At 45.0% G+C, this 22,623-nt stretch overlaps 1 protein-coding gene across 8 annotated transcripts in view; it reads left to right on the forward strand.

Annotated features, from left to right (window-relative positions):
* The window catches only part of LOC112265846 (receptor-type tyrosine-protein phosphatase U-like), a 275,257-nt gene that overhangs the window by 127,703 nt on the left and 124,931 nt on the right, over positions 1 to 22,623 (forward strand). The gene's annotated exons all lie outside the window — the stretch shown is intronic.

Genomic DNA, 22,623 nt, shown 5'->3' on the forward strand with positions numbered 1-22,623 from the left:
GTCTCATGCTTACAGTTGACTATTTTCCTCTGTCTCATGCTTACAGTTGACTGTTTTCCTCTGTCTCATGCTTACAGTTGACTATTTTCCTCTGTCTCATGCTTACAGTTGACTATTTTCCTCCGTCTCATGCTTACAGTTGACTGTTTTACTCTCTCATGCTTACAGTTGACTATTTTCCTCCGTCTCATGCTTACAGTTGACTATTTTCCTCTGTCTCATGCTTACAGTTGACTATTTTCCTCCGTCTCATGCTTACAGTTGACTGTTTTCCTCCGTCTCATGCTTACAGTTGACTATTTTCCTCTGTCTCATGCTTACAGTTGACTATTTTCCTCCGTCTCATGCTTACAGTTGACTGTTTTACTCTCTCATGCTTACAGTTGACTATTTTCCTCCGTCTCATGCTTACAGTTGACTGTTTTCCTCTGTCTCATGCTTACAGTTGACTGTTTTACTCTCTCATGCTTACAGTTGACTATTTTCCTCCGTCTCATGCTTACAGTTGACTGTTTTCCTCTGTCTCATGCTTACAGTTGACTGTTTTACTCTCTCATGCTTACAGTTGACTGTTTTCCTCCGTCTCATGCTTACAGTTGACTATTTTCCTCTGTCTCATGCTTACAGTTGACTGTTTTCCTCCGTCTCATACTTACAGTTGACTATTTTCCTCTGTCTCATACTTACAGTTGACTGTTTTCCTCCGTCTCATACTTACAGTTGACTATTTTCCTCTGTCTCATACTTACAGTTGACTGTTTTACTCTCTCATGCTTACAGTTGACTGTTTTCCTCTGTCTCATGCTTACAGTTGACTGTTTTCCTCTGTCTCATACTTACAGTTGACTGTTTTACTCTCTCATGCTTACAGTTGACTGTTTTCCTCCGTCTCATACTTACAGTTGACTATTTTCCTCCGTCTCATGCTTACAGTTGACTGTTTTACTCTCTCATGCTTACAGTTGACTGTTTTCCTCTGTCTCATGCTTACAGTTGACTATTTTCCTCTGTCTCATGCTTACAGTTGACTGTTTTCCTCCGTCTCATGCTTACAGTTGACTATTTTCCTCTGTCTCATGCTTACAGTTGACTGTTTTCCTCCGTCTCATGCTTACAGTTGACTATTTTCCTCCGTCTCATGCTTACAGTTGACTGTTTTCCTCTGTCTCATGCTTACAGTTGACTATTTTCCTCTGTCTCATGCTTACAGTTGACTGTTTTCCTCTGTCTCATGCTTACAGTTGACTATTTTCCTCTGTCTCATGCTTACAGTTGACTATTTTCCTCCGTCTCATGCTTACAGTTGACTGTTTTCCTCCGTCTCATGCTTACAGTTGACTATTTTACTCTCTCATGCTTACAGTTGACTATTTTCCTCTGTCTCATGCTTACAGTTGACTATTTTCCTCTGTCTCATGCTTACAGTTGACTATTTTCCTCCGTCTCATGCTTACAGTTGACTGTTTTCCTCCGTCTCATGCTTACAGTTGACTATTTTCCTCTGTCTCATACTTACAGTTGACTATTTTCCTCCGTCTCATGCTTACAGTTGACTGTTTTACTCTCTCATGCTTACAGTTGACTGTTTTCCTCCGTCTCATGCTTACAGTTGACTGTTTTCCTCTGTCTCATGCTTACAGTTGACTGTTTTACTCTCTCATGCTTACAGTTGACTGTTTTCCTCCGTCTCATGCTTACAGTTGACTGTTTTCCTCTGTCTCATGCTTACAGTTGACTGTTTTACTCTCTCATGCTTACAGTTGACTGTTTTCCTCTGTCTCATGCTTACAGTTGACTATTTTCCTCTGTCTCATGCTTACAGTTGACTGTTTTCCTCTGTCTCATGCTTACAGTTGACTATTTTCCTCTGTCTCATGCTTACAGTTGACTGTTTTCCTCCGTCTCATGCTTACAGTTGACTATTTTCCTCCGTCTCATGCTTACAGTTGACTGTTTTCCTCTGTCTCATGCTTACAGTTGACTATTTTCCTCTGTCTCATGCTTACAGTTGACTGTTTTCCTCCGTCTCATGCTTACAGTTGACTATTTTCCTCTGTCTCATGCTTACAGTTGACTATTTTCCTCCGTCTCATGCTTACAGTTGACTGTTTTCCTCCGTCTCATGCTTACAGTTGACTATTTTACTCTCTCATGCTTACAGTTGACTATTTTCCTCTGTCTCATGCTTACAGTTGACTATTTTCCTCTGTCTCATGCTTACAGTTGACTATTTTCCTCCGTCTCATGCTTACAGTTGACTGTTTTCCTCCGTCTCATGCTTACAGTTGACTATTTTCCTCTGTCTCATGCTTACAGTTGACTATTTTCCTCTGTCTCATGCTTACAGTTGACTGTTTTACTCTCTCATGCTTACAGTTGACTATTTTCCTCCGTCTCATGCTTACAGTTGACTGTTTTACTCTCTCATGCTTACAGTTGACTATTTTCCTCTGTCTCATGCTTACAGTTGACTATTTTCCTCTGTCTCATGCTTACAGTTGACTATTTTCCTCCGTCTCATGCTTACAGTTGACTGTTTTCCTCCGTCTCATGCTTACAGTTGACTATTTTCCTCCGTCTCATGCTTACAGTTGACTGTTTTCCTCCGTCTCATGCTTACAGTTGACTATTTTACTCTCTCATGCTTACAGTTGACTATTTTCCTCTGTCTCATGCTTACAGTTGACTGTTTTCCTCTGTCTCATGCTTACAGTTGACTGTTTTCCTCCGTCTCATGCTTACAGTTGACTGTTTTCCTCCGTCTCATGCTTACAGTTGACTATTTTCCTCCGTCTCATGCTTACAGTTGACTATTTTCCTCCGTCTCATGCTTACAGTTGACTATTTTCCTCCGTCTCATGCTTACAGTTGACTATTTTCCTCCGTCTCATGCTTACAGTTGACTGTTTTCCTCCGTCTCATGCTTACAGTTGACTATTTTCCTCTGTCTCATACTTACAGTTGACTATTTTCCTCCGTCTCATGCTTACAGTTGACTGTTTTACTCTCTCATGCTTACAGTTGACTATTTTCCTCCGTCTCATGCTTACAGTTGACTGTTTTCCTCTGTCTCATACTTACAGTTGACTGTTTTACTCTCTCATGCTTACAGTTGACTGTTTTCCTCCGTCTCATGCTTACAGTTGACTGTTTTCCTCTGTCTCATGCTTACAGTTGACTGTTTTACTCTCTCATGCTTACAGTTGACTGTTTTCCTCCGTCTCATGCTTACAGTTGACTGTTTTCCTCCGTCTCATGCTTACAGTTGACTGTTTTCCTCCGTCTCATGCTTACAGTTGACTATTTTCCTCTGTCTCATACTTACAGTTGACTATTTTCCTCTGTCTCATGCTTACAGTTGACTGTTTTCCTCTGTCTCATACTTACAGTTGACTATTTTCCTCTGTCTCATGCTTACAGTTGACTGTTTTCCTCCGTCTCATGCTTACAGTTGACTATTTTCCTCTGTCTCATACTTACAGTTGACTATTTTCCTCTGTCTCATGCTTACAGTTGACTATTTTCCTCTGTCTCATACTTACAGTTGACTATTTTCCTCTGTCTCATGCTTACAGTTGACTATTTTCCTCCGTCTCATGCTTACAGTTGACTGTTTTCCTCTGTCTCATACTTACAGTTGACTGTTTTACTCTCTCATGCTTACAGTTGACTGTTTTCCTCCGTCTCATACTTACAGTTGACTATTTTCCTCCGTCTCATGCTTACAGTTGACTATTTTCCTCTGTCTCATACTTACAGTTGACTATTTTCCTCCGTCTCATGCTTACAGTTGACTGTTTTACTCTCTCATGCTTACAGTTGACTATTTTTCTCTGATGATACCATATACTATAACCAGCCTACTATATATCACACAGCACACTAAACCGACAGTGACTGTTCCTAACGTGCCTCTGACCACTCTAGTCTTCCATCCTGGGATGTGAAATGCGGTTGGATAGTGGAGGGGTCAACCATCGGAGGTTCTCCCCCTCAGTCCTCTGGCACAGCTGGATGTGGAGATGAACTGGCAGAGCGTCCTAAACATGGGGCCTCCTGGAGCTGGCCCTCAGAGAGGGAACAGAACACATTCTACCTACAGTAGGGCTCAGGGAAAGAAAATACACCAGCCGGGGCCAGCCTAATCCCCATTCCAGGATGTTCCGAGCCGGCCTTGTATCTCGACTGTGGTCCTCTACTTCCACCATGGGCTGCTTCTCCCACGAAGGGGAATGCATGACTTTAATTGGACCGCCTACGCATGTTGCAGGATCCAGGCCAGAGAGCTTGGGCTTATAGACTATCTCTGTGGTTCTGCACTTTATTTCATTTTTTGCATGAGCGAAGAGTGAGACAATGCAGAACACTGATCGTGACCCTGTTAACTCCCTTCAGCGTTTGTTGTTAATGAACATGCTCTCTGGTGGTAATGTGTAATGTGCTCTCTGGCCCCCTCTCTGGTCACACAATAGATAAGGAAAGTAATGATAAAAAGCAATACAAAATGACTTGATCAATCCAACTGTTGCATCGTAAATTGGTCTCTCTGCTCTTCTCTCAACCCCCCCATATAACACGAACAGACACATTTTGAGAGGAGCACCGGCAGATTGAACCAGTTCTCGGTCAGAAACTCGCTATGGGGGCTTTATCTATTTTCTTCTAGACAACGAGACTGTAAATCTCATCCAGCTAAAACCCTGATTGGACCGTCACACTACATCAACAGCACTGAATAAGGAAGTCCACAAATCTCTGAACTCCTCTGACAGAGTTCACCAAACCAATTAACGCTTCTCAACAAATATAGCTGTAGGAGTGAAAGGGTGTCGAGCATCTCAACGTTACAATTCAATTGGCCATGGATGGAACAATCTGTCTGATTGCAGAAGAGCTGGTGGAGGAAGGGTTTTTTCGGAAGTTTCTCATTTGCCGTCTCGGTTACAGAGTCGGTGGGTTTGAATTGAAACCTCTGACAGTCAGGCGGGGAGTAGAAAGCGAACTAACTAGCTGTCTTGCCTTTCGTTGTGATGGGAGCAGGAGATAAGCAGGATTTAATTCCCAAACAGGCTAAGGGTAATTAATTGGATGAACGAGGGGAGGGGAGACGGAGGTTGGTGTAATCCTGTTTTCCATGGCCCTTAACCCCAATGCACCATGGGAGAAGCCGACCCAGACACTTCATAGAACACAGTCGTCAAGAACTTTACATGGAGAAAGAGGAAATGTGAACCATCTTTACCCAGCTGTCCTCGTCTCTCTCTCTCTCTCTCTCTCTCGCTCTCTCGCTCTCACTCTCTCTCTCATATATATATATATATATATATATATATATATATATATATCTCTATCTCTCTCTATCTCTCTCTCTCCCCCTTGTTCACTAACTAGGACATATAAATAGAGAAAATTAGAAAGATAACACAATCTTCCTTTAATTAAAAGTATGTGAAGTTTTCCTCTGGAAGCTGTAGATCTCATTTAGACACAATGTTTTCAGCGGTACTTTGCTCTCTGAGTGGTACTTGAGACAACCGCATTAGGCATAATATTCTGATCATAATATTCTGAACATGGAGCTAAATGGGTTGAGATGTAAAGTCACCCACATCCCCTTTATATTCAAATGAAATATATACATTGCTTTGTCTGCTCTGAAGGGAGATCACGATGATATCGTTGCATGCTGCTGTAACCCAGGAATAATCTAGTTGAAATGAATTTAATAAAGTGAATGCTGGAAGCCCCTTGTAGAAACCGTATGATGAGAGGGCCAAGATACCTATAGATACCTGTAGGTATGAGTGAAAGATGTGGTATAAGTTCTTGCGAGAACTCATTTTGCAGAGAGTAGCTATTTTGAATCGTTTTCTTGATGGTGATCATGGTATGTGGCTGTTTGGCCTACATTAGTTGTGGCCACTGGTTTCCAAAATCATCTGCTAAATTACTTAAGTGGTGTGTGTGCGCAGCGTGCGCGCGTGTGTGTGTGCGTGTTTGAGAGAGATGATGTATGTATACACTTGTACGGTACATCAGTTCATGCCTTACGGTGCTACAATTGCCTTTGTACCCATGTGTTTGTCAGTACAGCATTTGAAGTCCAACATACAGTGTGTTTCTTTCATCTGCAACATATGTACAGTATTTTCTGTGTGTTTCTTTGTACATTGAGGGGTCCTAGCGTGTCATTCATAGCATGGTGTTTGAAGCTAAGCATGTTAGATGTGAAGGCCTGCAGGGAGAAGGAGAAATCCAATTTTCTGTGGATTGTCAGTAATGGGGACTGAAACCACAGGCTAATTCTCTGCCTGTCCTGGTAATCTCCCTAGACCAGTCTATTACACTGTGTGTGTGTGTGTGTGTGTGTGTGTGTGTGTGTGTGTGTGTGTGTGTGTGTGTGTGTGTGTGTGTGTGTGTGTGTGTGTCGGGGGAGGCAAAGAGAGCAAGCGAGAGATTAATAGAAATGGACATAGTTTGAGAAATAGAGAGAGTTTGAGAAAGAGAGAAGGTTTGAGAAAGAGAGAGAGATTGAAAAAGGAGAGTTGGGGAACAATTTAGCTAGTGAGTGAGGTGCATCACAGTGAAAACATAATCCTGAATTTTCATTTCACCCCTACTTTCTCTCCCACGTTTTAAGAAAGATTGAAACAAACACACGTTGATTTTGTCCCCGACACCATGGCAGTTGTTGTTTTCCATCCTTCGTCCTCTGTGGTGGGGCTGTTATGGTTTGTGTGTGTTAGGTGTTTCATCTCTCAGGGCGAGGCCAGCGTGATTAATGGGAAATATAAGACCAGCGCACAGGGCTCCCATGGTGAACACACACGTACACACGTACACACACACACACACACACACACACACACACACACACACACACACACACACACACACACACACACACACACACACACACACACACACACGCACGTACACACACACACACACAAACACAAACACACACACCGCACAACGCTTCCACGGAGTTCTTCGTCATTATTCAGAATGCTCTTTGTGAGCCAAGCCACCAAATAAAACATACGCATGAGCACCGAACTGAGTGAGAAGTCATATCTCAAAGCTAAAGGAATAAAACAGATTGTTCCTGGGTTGTGCCTCATACAGCATGATGTATTGATGCCTAGCTAAACTGTATTTGTCCTCGCTCCATTTTGTACTGATGCCTTGCCTCATGTATTGTATTGTAAGGAACCACTCAGGTCCTGATCTCTTCACAAACCAGGCCACACATACTGGAGCCACCCGAGTGTCCTTCCTACACAGGTTATTGAAGGAGATGACGAAGGCTATTGCAGCTGAAACATTCATGTTGGTGCAGGAATAAAGCCTGGGAGCAGGAATAAAGCCTGGGAGCAGGAATAAAGCCTGGGAGCAGGAATAAAGCCTGGGAGCAGGAATAAAGCCTGGGAGCAGGAATAAAGCCTGGGAGCAGGAATAAAGCCTGGGAGCAGGAATAAAGCCTGGGAGCAGGATGTCAGCGTTCCTTTCTTTATGTCCTTTTCATGTTCAAGTTTATTTGACATATACTGTATTAGTAACTCATTGGAAGTCATCACCGCAGAGCGTGTAACAACTTAGGATCACTTTAGCATATAGAAGTTTGAGAGAGAGATAGAGAGAGAAGACAGACAGGGAGAAAAACTCAGTCAGACAATACAGATATTCTTCTGTGTAGAGGGTTTCAGTTCCACTGCCTGGGGCTAGTTGTAGGATGAGTCTTCAGTGTTCACTGAGTACTGTGACAGCTCTGCTCAATGAGCTTTGATCCATCTCTCAAGACCCTCAGAGCAGATCCTTGGAACAGGGCACTTACAGGATACTGACAATCCAACCCAGAGAGTAGACTCTGGTGGTTGAAGTCAGGAGTTACCTTCTGAACTCTCTGAAGCACTTCGCCCTTATGGAATGAGATACCTCTTTTTTTAGAGGACCACCCCAATGCGTGTGCCGTGTGCGTACTTGTGTTCCCCACTTATTCTGTTCTTAGGTAGCTTTTATGCTGGTAGCCTTGGTTGAGTCCCACGGGATGTTATACTGCAATTGAATACCTCAGTAGGATCTCAGTACTCTGAAGTAGCTCCAGACCCTGGCTGTAATAATGGGTCTGTTGAATAAATGGTTGAATACTCAGTGAATGTCAGAAACTTGGCACTAGGCTTGGGTGGTATTCAAATTTTCATTCCTTAATACTGACCTTGTGCCATCCTCTAATATTCGGTAATAACAGCACTAAACACAAGGGGTGCTATTTTCAAACTCCACTGACTCTCTGTAGTCCAAAGGTTAGCAATGCTAACAAGTACACGTATAATCCCATAGAGAATGCAAAGTAAAGTTATACAAGTACTCAAAAATGCTACTCATAGTTTGCTGCACGCACAAAACAAATTTTCGACGGCTGTTACCAAGCCAAGCAGGATTTTCGAAGAAGCTAACTACATAGCTAGATAGATAACTAGCTGCTACGTTAGCAAACAAAATGCACAACTGCAGAGCATTTTGCACATTTTACGCAGTTAACTGAATAGTTCTAAGATATCTAGCCGGCTGTAAGGTGATCATCCGGTGTATGCTGCACAACAGTGAATGACTCGCAAGGCACCGGTCTCTTATATTTGTGTGCTTGTTAACAAATATCATGCGACTGGGGACAACCGTGTGAAGGTGAAATGAAGACGTAAATCTTCTTTAACTCCTATCCTAACGTATTCAGTGGTGTAAGTAATACTTAAATCATTTTTGGGGGGTAGCTGTACTTTACTTTACTTTACTATTTATATTTTTGAGAACTTTTATTTTTACTTCACTACATTCATAAAGAAATGATTGTACCTTTTACTCCAGATGTTTTCCCTGACAACAAAAAGTACTCTTTACATTTTGATTGCTTGGCAGGACAGGAAAATGGTCAAATTCACACACTTATCAAGAGAACACTTGGTCATCCCTACTGCCTCTGGGCTATCAGACTCACTAAACACAAATGTGTCTTTTGTAAATAAATGTTGGAGTGTGCCCTCGGCTATCCATACATTTTCAAAACAAGAAAAATGGTGCTGTCTGCTTTGCTTAACATAAGGATTTTTAAAAATTATTCTAGTATGACAATTGGGTACTTTTTCCATCACTGAACGTATTGCACAAGTTGACTGAAGGTATTTACTGAAAAAGTACCTACAGATATACAAACGTATATATTTTTTTTGAAGAAATAGTTATAACTGGCTAGATATCCCCTGGCTATTTCCAAATACACCGGTATACGGTATATGCCGCCCAAGCCTACATGGCACCAAGGATTAGATGACGAACAGATACGTCAACACGAAAGAGAGCGAGCAGAGAAAAGAAGAGGGGTGCGGTGAAAGGAAAAGAAAATGAGGTAGAAGTTGAATGGAGTACATCAAAGATGAGAAGCGGGGAGGAGAGGAGGAGTGAGATGAGAGCATGCCATGTGGCAGTTATTATGGAGATGAGCGGAGTCAGAGACTCCTAAACACTTTGAACGTTTCCTCATTCGTCACTGTCATCAGGCGGGTGTTTTGGAGGATGCGGCGAAGTAGAGAGCAGCTGTGTAGTGGCCCAGTCAGGACGACTTTTGCCTTGCAGGACCAACTCTCTGATTGATCACCTCTCTACGGGCCTTGGATCTCCAGTCCCGCTGTTAACAGGTCGATGCGGAAAAAGACTTTCAAAAACATTGACAACCCCAGTGATGAGAACCCTGGCTGTAAATCTCTCTCTCTCTCTCTCTCTTTCTCTCTCTCTCTCTCTCTCTCTCTCTCTCTCTCTCTCTCTCTCTCTCTCTCTCTGTCTCTCTCTTTCTCTCTCTCTCTCTCTCTGTCTCTCTCTCTCTCTCTCTCTCTCTCTGTCTCTCTCTCTCTCATAGCTCTCTCTCTCTCTCTCTCTCTCTCTCTCTCTCTCTCATCTCTCTCTCTCTCTCTCCCCCTCCCCCTCTGTCTATCTCCTTTCCAGCTCTGTCTTAGCTAGCCCCCTCTGACTACTCACACTAACTGTTGCAATCATTCCTCTGTTCTTCTCTACTTTTTCTCACCCACCCCCTCTCTCTCTCCCTGTGTCCTGCTAGCTGCTGACTCTGACTCCCTGTTTCCTGTTAGCTGCTGACTCCCTGTGTCCTGCTAGCTGCTGACTCTGACTCCCTGTGTCCTGCTAGCTGCTGACTCCCTGTGTCTTGCTAGCTGCTGACTCTGACTCCCTGTGTCCTGCTAGCTGCTGACTCTGACTCCCTGTGTCCTGCTGGCTGCTGACTCTGACTCCCTGTGTCCTGTTAGCTGCTGACTCTGACTCCCTGTATCCTGCTAGCTGCTGACTCCCTGTATCCTGCTAGCTGCTGACTCCCCGTGTCCTGCTAGCTGCTGACTCTGACTCCCTGTGTCCTGTTAGCTGCTGACTCTGACTCCCTGTTTCCTGCTAGCTGCTGACTCACCTGTGTTCTGCTAGCTGCTGACTCTGACTCCCAGGATCCTGTTAGCTGCTGACTCCCTGTATCCTGCTGACTCTGACTCCCTGTGTCCTGCTAGCTGCTGACTCCCTGTGTCTTGCTAGCTGCTGATTCTGAATCCCTGTGTCCTGCTAGCTGCTGACTCTGACTCCCTGTGTCCTGCTAGCTGCTGACTCTGACTCCTGTATCCTGCTAGCTGCTGATTCTGAATCCCTGTGTCCTGCTAGCTGCTGACTCTGACTCCCCCTGTGTCCGGCTAGCTGCTGATTCTGAATCCCTGTGTCCTGCTAGCTGCTGACTCTGACTCCCGTGTCCGGCTAGCTGCTGACTCTGACTCCCCGTGTCCGGCTAGCTGCTGACTCTGACTCCCGTGTCCGGCTAGCTGCTGATTCTGAATCCCCGTGTCCGGCTAGCTGCTGACTCTGAATCCCTGTGTCCTGCTAGCTGCTGACTCCCTGTGTCTTGCTAGCTGCTGATTCTGAATCCCTGTGTCCTGCTAGCTGCTGACTCTGACTCCCCGTGTCCTGCTAGCTGCTGACTCTGACTCCCTGTATCCTGCTAGCTGCTGACTCTGACTCCCTGTGGGGAGCTGAACTGTAATGATGACCTTGCCTGAGTTGGTGTTCTATTAGAATGCTGTAATCCCCAGGAGAGTGTCACTGACGGGTGTTGAATCAAACGGCTCAGCTATTACACAGCATTACATTATTTTTATACCACAACTATTACACACTTACATTATTTATATACCACAAAATCCTTTGGTGCACAACAGAGGGTTGTGCAGTACAGGACGCACAGCACGCAACTACACACACACACACACACACACACACACACACACACACACACACACACACACACACACACACACACACACACACACACACACACACACACACACACACACACACACACACACACACACACACACACACACACACACACACACACACACACACACACACACACACACACACACACACTCTCTGACAGGTGGAAGGACAGTAATGTTCCATTTCCTATTCCCTCGTGCCATGCTCTCTACCTCTGCCTCTCTCTTTCTCTTTCACTCCTCTCAAAGAGTCTGTAAGTTCTCTATTCTGATCCCTTCTCTCCTCTCGAAGTGTGTCCCTCTCTGCCATGGATTCATTGGATTCTTTGACCCAATACCAGATTGTGTCCCCGTAACCACACTGCTTGGGTTGTAAGGCGGCTGGTGGGAGGAGGAGGCTGGGCCTAGCTGTGCTTCAGGGAAAGTGTGTGTCACCACCCCCTCCAGCGTCTCCACAGACCAGCAACAGCAGGCAAACAAGTTCCCCCCTAACCCCCCCTTCGATCCACACACTGCCCTGTCCAGGCTGTTATTATAGGTCACAGCGACTGTCACTGCTATTGTTGTCTTGTTGTCTGCATGACATTTCTGGACGATGCTAGGGGGCCAAGGGAACGGGTAAACAAGGATGGCAGACGTCAGGAATGACCTAGGCTGCGTCGCAAACGGCACCCCATTCCTTTTGATCAGAACTCTATGAGCCCTGGTTAAAAATACTGCACTAAATAGGGAATATGATGCCATTTGTGATTTAGTACTGTATGGTACCACATACCCCTGCTGTTTGTTGTTCAGCAGCAGTCAGTCTGAATCAGCTCTGACTCTCATATAGACTGAAACCAATGTTTTATTCAAGACATCTTCTCTTCAAAGTCCGCAAGTCCAGACTATGGGAGGTGCACAGTACTACATAGAGCCATGACTACATGGATCTCTATTCCACATCAAGTAGCTCATGCATAGCAACACAAACACAGGCACAGACACGATAATATATGCACTATACATACACGTACACATGGATTTTGTGTAGAAAGATATGTGGTAGTAGAGTAGGGGCCTGAGGACACACACTTTTACATTTGTTTTATTGTTTTATTTAACCTTTGTTTAACTAGGCAAGTCCGAACAAATTCTTATTTACAATGACGGCCTACACCGGCCAAACCCGGACGACGCTGGGCCCATTGTGCGCCGCCCTATGGGACTCCCAATCTCGGCCGGATGTGATACAGCCTGAAATCGAACCAGGGACTGTAGTCTTGCACGGATATGCCTCTTGCACTTAGACCGCTGTGCCACTCGGGAGCCAACTTAATGTGTTGTGAAATCTGTTATGTATTGTAATGCTTTTAAAATTGTATAAGTGCCTTAATGTAGCTGGATCCCAGGAAGAGTAGCTGCTGCCTTGGCATTATGGGGATCCATAATACAAATACAAATACAGATGAACAATTAAACAAGCAGACTATTTTCTTTACACTTCAGATCTGGTGTTTGATTATGTAGAAAACACTGTAAATTCAACATTTACTTTGAATTGCATATTCTGTTACACTGTAATATCCTCCATTTTGCACAGAAAATAAAGAGGATAATTGACATATTTCTGCACTAATATTGTCCCCTCTAGCTTCTCACACAGTAAGCAAACTGTTTGTTTTTAATTACTACGCGATGCTGAATGTCTGTGCGCACCAGCCTGAGGCACTGGCCAGTTCTATTAATGGGCCTCCTCAAGTCTATGTTTCCTCCTTGGGCTTTCATTGGTTCATCCGTATCACTGATGACTTGTAGGTAGGTGTCCATAGTGGATGTGGCGAGGATTAAGGAGATACACTCGTAAATGCCTGATGGACTAGAGAACAGGGTGTTTTCCATGTGTGTGTGTGTGTGTGACGCTCGCAAACGTTTGATGAACTGATAGAACAGCGTGTGTTTTCCCCTCCTCAGCCGGAGATGCTTATTATGCTGATTTATGACTATTGATTTCAGTTTCCAACGGCTTTATTTGCTCGAAGCCATTCCCATTAAACTGCGGCTATGCAGGATGTGAATTAAGATTCTGGATTACACATGTCTTTCAGTTGTATCTGTCTGAGTGATGGGTTTTCTCTCTCTCTGTGTGTGTGTGTGTGTGTGTGTGTGTGTGTGTGTGTGTGTGTGTGTGTGTGTGTGTGTGTGTGTGTGTGTGTGTGTGTTTGGTAGAGTGACGGATAATGAATAAGTAAGCAGTGCGTGCCTTTGAACGACTGAGGGGGATAAACAAACTTGAAGTAATGCCTGTTTTGTTTGGCCTTTTTTGAAACACACCGGCCAAGCCCATTGGCTGAAAGTGAGGCTTTGTGTCTGAGGAAACCAATCAGATCTGAGCGAGGATGTTTTGGAAAGTTCATTGGATGCTTTCTGTTTGCGAGCTGAATGAGGGCGTTCTTTGAAAAGCACACATTCAGCCTTTTGTTGTGCCTTTTTTGGCCGTTGAGCTGCTCTCTCAACAGGATTTAAATAATTTGATTTGATTCATTGAGATTAGACTGGTGCCCCAAATTCACCCCATTGATTCAGTGATAGATTTCAAATGTAAACCACCTTATGTTTTAAAGCGTGCCGTGTGTTCTGGAATAGGATTAAAGAGAGACGCAGGCAATTGTAGCGTTGGCATATCCTCCTTTAGGGCAAGTAGAGTGTGCCCCCTAATGCCCAAAACATGCAACTAACCCAACAGTTATTACTTGTTGCTAGATATATTTAAGACAAGTTACTGGTTTAGATCTGATTAATATTATTATGGTGAAGATGTAGGCCACAGATTGACACTTACTATGGTATAATGTCAAGTTGATGCACTCGGGTTCAGATTAATTGACCCTTAAGCCTAGCCCCTATTCAGTCTCGCTACCCTCCTCTCTCCCACTCATAAGACCCCTCCATGGTGTCTGCTTGGGGTCAAGCGGATGTTATACTTATTTGGGTGAAGAGGGATGTAGGATATACCCTTTATCTCTTTCTAGAATTAACCCCTATCTGTACCCCTTAGGCACAGGGGATTGGATACACAATATAGGGAAAATCCTATCTGGCTCATCCAAGTAAAGAGCTACTGTGATATTGCGTATACCTATCTAATCCTTTCAGATCTATGTGGGGCCAGGTTGTGAACATGTCTCTGGCCAAGGCCTTTCTCTCCCCTCTGCCTGAAGGTAATCTGCCTGCATGCAAGGTAATCTGCTCTCTCTCTCTGCTCTCTCTCTCTGCTCTCTCTCTCTCTCTCTCTGCTCTCTCTCTCTCTACTCTCTACCCTCTCTCTGCTCTCTCTGCTCTCTCCCTCTACTCTCTCTCCCTGCTCTCTCTCTCTCTCTCTCTGCTCTCTCTGCTCCCTCTCTCTGCTCTCTCTCTCTCTACTCTCTCTCTCTCTCTCTCTACTCTCTCTCTCACTGCTCTCTCTGCTCTCTCTGCTCTCTCTGCTCTCTCTGCTCTCTCTCTCTCTCTCTCTCTGCAACTCCCTGGTCTACTCCAGATGCACATACATGCGGGCACTCAGCTGGGCTGTAACTGATACTGTCTTATCGCACCGACTGGATGTGGGGGGAGGATGGGAAGTGGGGGAAGCACTGGGCCCTGGTCCATACTGGCAGACCTCATACCTGGGCTGAGCATCAGCCGCACTGCAGTGCCACTGATAGTCAGAGAGGGACAGACGGACAGACAGAGAAATAGGCTGTTCCATACAGTTCTTCTCTCATCTCAGGGCTGTTTTTATCAACCAGTCTCAGGTTATTCTACCTGAGAACACGCGTTGCAGAGCCATGTAATAGCTCACCCTCTTCCCACCCAACCCAGTCTCCTTATAGGACATTGTTAGTGTCTTCTTTCTTCCTCCATGTCTCCTCTCCACAGAGACCTGATGTCTGAGGTATTTCTGTGTCTCAAACAGCAAGCAATGCAGGTGTAGAAGCACGGTGGCTAGGAAAAACTCCCTAGAAAGGCCAAAACCTAGGAAGAAACCTAGAGAGGAACCAGGCAATGTGGGGTGGCCAGTCCTCTTCTGGCTGTGCCGGGTGGAGATTATAACAGAACATGGCCAAGATGTTCAAATGTTCATAAATGATCAGCATGTTCGAATAATAAGAAGGCAGAACAGTTGAAACTGGAGCAGCAGCATGGCCAGGTGGACTGGGGACAGCAAGGAGTCATCATGTCAGGTAATCCTGGGGCATGGTCCTAGGGTTCAGGTCCTCCGAGAGAGAGAAGGAGAGGATTAGAGAATGCACACTTAGATTCACACAGGACACCGAATAGGACAGGAGAAGTACTCCAGATATAACAAACTGACCCTAGCCCCCTGACACATAAACTACTGCAGCATAAATACTGGAGGCTGAGACAGGAGGGGTCAGGAGACACTGTGGACCCATCCGAGGACACCCCCGGACAGGGCCAAACAGGAAGGATATAAACCCACCCACTTTGCCAAAGCACAACCCCCACACTACTAGAGGGATATCTTCAACCACCAACTTACCATCCTGAGACAGGGCCGAGTATAGCCCACAAAGATCTCCGCCATGGCACAACCCAAGGGGGGGCGCCAACCCAGACAGGATGACCACATCAGTGAATCAACCCACTCAGGTGACGCACCCCTTCCAGGGATGGCATGAGAGAGCCCCAGTAAGCCAATGACTCAGCCCCTGTAATAGGATTAGAGGCAGAGAATCCCAGTGGAAAGAGGGGAACCGGCCAGGCAGAGACAGCAAGGGCAGTTCGTTGCTCCAGAGCCTTTCCATTCACCTTCCCACTCCTGGGCCAGACTACACTCAATCATATGACCCATTGAAGAGATGAGTCTTCAGTAAAGACTTAAAGGTTGAGACCGAGTTTGCGTCTCTGACATGGGTAGGCAGAGCGTTCCATAAAAATGGAGCTCTATAGGAGAAAGCCCTGCCTCCAGCTGTTTGCTTAGAAATTCTAGGGACAATTAGGAGGCCTGCGTCTTGTGACCGTAGCGTACGTGTAGGTATGTACGGCAGGACCAAATCAGAGAGATAGGTAGGAGCAAGCCCATGTAATGCTTTGTAGGTTAGCAGTAACACCTTGAAATCAGCCCTTGCTTTGACAGGAAGCCAGTGTAGAGAGGCTAGCACTGGAGTAATATGATAAACATTTTTGGTTCTAGTCAGGATTCTAGCAGCCGTATTTAGCACCAACTGAAGTTTATTTAGTGCTTTATCCGGGTAGCCGGAAAGTAGAGCATTGCAGTAGTCTAACCTAGAAGTGACAAAAGCATGGATTAATTTTTCTGCATCATTTTTGGACAGAAAGTTTCTGATTTTTGCAATGTTACGTAGATGGAAAAAAGCTGTCCTTGAAATGGTCTTGATATGTTCTTCAAAAGAGAGATCAGGGTCCAGAGTAATGCCGAGGTCCTTCACAGTTTTATTTGAGACGACTGTACAACCATTAAGATTAATTGTCAGATTCAACAGATCTCTTTGTTTCTTGGGACCTAGAACAAGCATCTCTGTTTTGTCTGAGTTTAAAAGTAGAAAGTTTGCAGCCATCCACTTCCTTATGTCTGAAACACATGCTTCTAGCAAAGGCAATTTTGGGGCTTCACCATGTTTCATTGAAATGTACAGCTGTGTGTCATCCGCATAGCAGTGAAAGTTAACATAATGTTTTTGAATAACATCCCCAAGAGGTAAAATATATAGTGAAAACAATAGTGGTCCTATAACGGAACCTTGAGGAACACCGAAATTTACAGTTGATTTGTCAGAGGACAAACCATTCACAGAGACAAACATGATATCCAGATCCTTGTTACAGTACAGTCTGTACAAGCTGATCCATTTAGCTTGGTTCTGGATGTCACCATTTATTCAATCATATCCATTATGAGCCAAGAGATCAAGGAAAGGGCATAGTGATTTATAGATGGGGTTTTTTGGGGTGAAAAGTGAACAGCCATACAGGCATGAGTGGAATTGAGTCGTGTCCGTTGGACTGAGGATGGCAGGCAGGGTATATTCTCTCTGCAGAAATCAATATTGATTTACTAGCCTGCCAGTCAGCCACTCACCCAGCCAGCCAGCCAGACACCAACCACCCAGCCAGCCAGCAACCGGAAACCCTCTCCAACCCCCCACCCCCATCTACCAAAGCATCTCCATACCGTAACACTCCTCTCCTTCCCAGAAGCTCTCTCCTCTCTCTTTCTTTATTTCTCTCATTCCCTTCGTCTAACATGTGTGATCTACCACTTGTTTCATCTCAGTACCTTGCAGGCATTTAGAGAATGAACTCTCTGTTCTGTCTCTCGGTGTCCCTCCCCTCCTCTCCTTTTCTGAACCAGGGCACACTGCTCCCTTTTTCTCCATGGTGGGTCCCTGAGGAGACATGCTGCTAGAACAGGTGGCTCTGCAATGAACTCTGTCAGAGAGAGAGAGAGAGAGAGAGAGAGAGAGAGAGAGAGAGAGAGAGAGAGAGAGAGAGAGAGAGAGAGAGAGAGAGAGAGAGAGAGAGAGAGATTCCTTAATACATTCACTGAGTTACTGTGTTGGTGCTGAGTTGAGAAAAAGAGGGGAGTCAGTGGTGTCAGCCCAAATGTTATCAGAACAGAGAGAGAGGGAGCGAGAAAGAGACAGATTGTGTGTCTGTGTGTTTGCTTTTGTGTGTGTGAATAATTGCGTGGGTGTGTGTGTTTGTTGACAATGCTGGTATAACTACAGTATAGCCTTGCTTACAGTGACTAGCTGTGATATTTACTATGCCAGCGGAAGAGGCTGTGTAATTCGTTATATAGTATCAATATCAAGTCAATACCTTGAAGTTTAGTAATGATTGCATGTTTTTGAACCGAGTCCCGGTCGTCTGTTTGGATCCCGGCCCTCACCCTGGGAACCACGTTATCTCCCAGCCCAAGTGCCAGACGGACTCTGATTGTTTGTGTACGGAAGTTAGTTGTGTGTGTGTGTGTGTGTGTGTGTGTGTGTGTGTGCGTGTGCGTGCGTGCGTGCGTGCGTGTGTGTGTGTGTGGCTAGAGTCTCTCTCTCTCTATGTCACATTCATGAGCAGCTGGTGTTGGTTAGCCCATTTCCCATTTCCACAGCATAAGCACTGTGTCACTTTGTAAATGGCAGAATCTGCATCGGTGCCTTTCGGCCCCAGTGAACACAACAAACATAGCACAGGCCTGTGACCTCAGTACCCTGCCAACCAGCGATACAGATTACACAATACAGCAACACGCGCAAAGACAAACAGAAAGGCAAGTCTGCGAGTTCCCAATCACCACCTCTACCGCCCTTCAGAGATCAGGTGAGGGTAGCCTGAGGTTACAATATAAAACAACTAAAACACAAACTAATGAAACAGAAAAATACAAAAACAGAAAGTTCCAGGCTGACCTTCTCTCTTACACACACACACACACACACACACACACACACACACACACACACACACACACACACACACACACACACACACACACACACACACGCACACCCACACACTCAATAATCAAGGCCAATTGGACTCACACCAACACCAAGATGATTCAAAATAACAGGAAGTCATTGAACTAATACTGTGAACGATGGAATTTTCTGGCTTATATGCATGGCTGAGTTATACAAAACATTATTGATGGGAGCAAAGGCAGAAATGCTTCAGAAAAATGGTGAAGGGAGAAATATAAAAATAAAGGCAACAAACGTTGAGGCCCTCGCTATCTCGCTACCTCTCTATCTCTCTCTCTCCCTTACCCTCCCTCTCTCTTCTTCGCCTTCTCTCTCTCTCTCACTTCCTCTCTATCTCTCTCTCCCTTACCTCCCTCTGTCTTCTTCGCCTTCTCTCTCTCTCTCTCTCTCTCTCTCCCTTACCCTCCCTCTCTCTTCTTCGCCTTCTCTCTTTTCTCTTTCTCTCTCTTTTTTTCTCTCTCTTCTATATCTCTTTCTTTTCCTTCCTACCTCTCCCACCCCCTCTTTCTTCCTCATCTCTATATCTTGCTCTCTCTCTCTCTCTCTCTTTTCCTTCTCTCCTTTCATGCCTCTCCCTCCTCCTCCCCTTTCTCCTGGTGTGTGTGTGATAAAAGCAGTGACACTTGTGACTCTGGGTCCCATCCTACGCTATATCTGACGTTCTGATAGGAAGTGCAGGGATTCGGGGCTGTGCGCTAATCTCTTAATGTATGTTCCCTTGTGTGTGTGTGTGTGTGGGGTGTGTGTGTGTGTGTGTTTTATGTGATTGTGTGTGTGTGTGTGTGTGTATTCCCTCATCCTTGGCAGGGCTAGCCAGGGTCCCAGAGGAAATAGATGGCGCCTTATCTGCCTTTATGGATTTATATTTTTAACCCAAGTTGGGTATGTTTCTGTGTGTGTTTGCCTCTCAATGTGTGTGCGCTTGCCTCTATGTATCTGTATGTGTGTCTTGCTCCTCAAGGATGGACACGGAAGGTTATCAGAAGGCATTTTATTTAATAGAAATGCTATCAATGACGTGCTAATTTAGGCATTAATCAAATTAACTGACTCAAGCAAGCTCAGGTGAATTATGATAATTTGGTATGTTTAGCAGAAATGAACCCATGTCTTTACGCTCACCTTGAGCTTTAACACTCTCTGAAAGAGATGTCCCAGACAGTTCATCATATTAGCTCTTGGTGAAAAATAATATGATTCCGTTATTTGTTTGTTTGTCGCCTACAGACTCCATCTTAGCAAGTCCCTCATTTGTCAGTTGAGTTTCATCTGATAACTGATGGATTTCCTAATATGGATGCCGTAGTGTCGTTCCTAAGTCACCACTAGGTGGCTTTCAACAGTGAGATAGAGGTATAGCTGCCTCAGTCAGTGTAATAATGTAATGCACAGATAGATAGACTCGAATACACCTTAATTTGATTTCCATACCGGCTCCAAGGCCTGTCAGAATTAGTTATACATATTTTAATCTTCAATTGTTCTCTAAGTCTTTCTTCCACCACTGTTCAACAACTAGTAACTTCCTGTTTTCAGAGAAATAATTGCATGAGATTGTGTTGCAGTTTGTAAATAAGACAATGCGTTAACATTGCTATGGCAGTGTCAATTAAATTCCAGCTAATATCTTTGTTGTCTAACTTTTGGTCATAGCACTCATCTCATACCCTCCTCATAGCAGATCTCCCTCTCACACACATAGGCCTGTTACCTAGTCTCAAATCTCAAACAATGAAAGGAGAGGTAGTTCAGTGTTGTGCTAGCGAGAAAAGCAATTTAGCCTCCTGGCCCCACAAGCCTTCAGGAGTCTCCACACATCAGAGGCATGGTGGCAGTGAGGGCCCAGGGGCCAGTACAGGCCAAGTCAATGCCTGCCCTGGTCCAGCTCTGGATGTTGGTGAGACTCTAAGGAAAGCAAGGGGAAGATCAATGTTTTCTGAGAATATTGCCTGCGAGTCCCCCTGAGAAAGAGAAGCTGCTAGTAGGAATTTACTGAAGGCTTGACTGTTCTGTCCAGGCTGGGTTCAGGGTCGGGGTCAGGGAAGAGAGGATAGGAGAGGATGAAAGAAGAGACCAGAGGGATGTTTTGTCCAGACGGATCAGGAAAGAGAGAGGAAAGGGATGTAGGGATGTTTTGGACAGTAGAGCGGATTCAAGGTTTTGAGACAGTAAGAGGTTTTTTAACACTGAGCAGCCCTGTGCTGTGACCTGGCTGATGTAGGTCATGGTTGGTTTGGGGAATCAAAACTTTTGATGCGAAGAACTCTGAACTTTCTTACATTTCTTCCTTGTTCTGACTGTGACTCCTCCCCTTTGGATGAGCAAGCAAAGCAAACTGACAAGACCAGGGTTTCATTGAACCAGCACAAGCTTGTGTCTGTGTTACCTTCTATTGGGTGTGTTTTTCTACTCTGATAAGGGCAAAAGTAGGATTGCAAAATTCCCAGGTTTTTCAGAAATCCTGGATGGAAGATTCCCAGAATCAGGAGGAAATAAGCAGGAAATCCTGAATCGTTCAACTTGGATCTCTGGAAAACCATTTCATTTTGGGAAAGTTACTGGAATTGTGCAACCCGAGGGCAAGGTGTTGAGGAAAGGCAGCCTGTCTGAAAGGCATGTTGAGGTCACAGTGTTGAAGCTATAAAGACAGGTCACGTGCTGTACCTCCTCCCTATGAAGGCAGCCAGCGCCAGGCTGAGGCCAGGGACAGAGAGAGATAAGGTCCCAAAGGAGCTCTAGTATCTTAATCACTCTACCTGCCAAGGAGAGAGGGAGGAGAAGGAGAGAGGGAAAAGGACGAGGAGAAAGGAGGGAGGGGAGCTCTCACTCAGTGGGATTTGGACCTGAGCCCATCGCACTTTGCGTTTCTGTGTGTGTGTGTGTGTGTGTGCGCGCGTGCGTGTGTGTGTGTTTGTGTGTGCGTGCATAATCTCTGGTGTTCAAAGTATTCCCTAGGTTGCCATTGCAGCCTAATAACAGTGTCAGTGTGATTAATGGTATTAGGAGTGGCACAGCACTGAGTCCCTGATTACACACTCATTCAACTACATTACCCAACCTGCCCTGCCCTTCCATAGGGAATACACTACAGCCGTGTCTTTAAAGCACTTAGAAGATTCCTTTGGTAACAGGATCCAATACTGTGACCCAGTGATCATTTTTAGAAGATTAGAAATGTTTAGAAGGGTTAGAATGATACTCTGTTGTGATTCCCTCATGAAAACTGTCCCCAATCTGGTGTGATCAACATGGACATCTCCCTACCACTCGTTCTCTTTTTCTTTTAGTCATTCTCTTTCTGTTGATCTCTCTCTCTCTCTTTCTCTCTCTCCTCCACTGCGGTGTGTGGACAGCTGTAAAGGCAAATATCTGTCTTTGTTTGTCAGATTGTCTGTTTGACACCCGTGTGATGGCCAGGCAACAGGCTACAGCCCTGCTGTCTGTCCACCACACAGAGCTTTGAACAGGGGACATCTGGGGCCTTATGGCAGACAAAGATGCCCTTAGAGGGCCAGAGAGAGAGGAAGAGAGAAGTAAAGAGAGGTAGGGACTAGAGCAGGCTGCTGGGGGGAGGACTGCTCATAATAATGGCTGGTATGGTTTCAAAGGATGTGTTTGATGTATTCAATACCATTACATTTATTCCGTTCCATCCATTATTATGAGCCCGTCCTCTCCAATTTAGGTGCTACCGGTCGCCTGTGGTAGAGACGGAGGTAGAGCAGAGAAAGGTAGAGGGTTGAATCCTAACTTGGTATGTATGGTCAGGCTTTACCTCAACTCAGACTATTGCTCAAATCATGAAGGAGATATCCCTA

The sequence above is a fragment of the Oncorhynchus tshawytscha genome, linkage group LG13, assembly GCF_018296145.1.
Source record: "Oncorhynchus tshawytscha isolate Ot180627B linkage group LG13, Otsh_v2.0, whole genome shotgun sequence".
In the NCBI taxonomy this organism is placed as follows: Eukaryota; Metazoa; Chordata; class Actinopteri; order Salmoniformes; family Salmonidae; genus Oncorhynchus; species Oncorhynchus tshawytscha.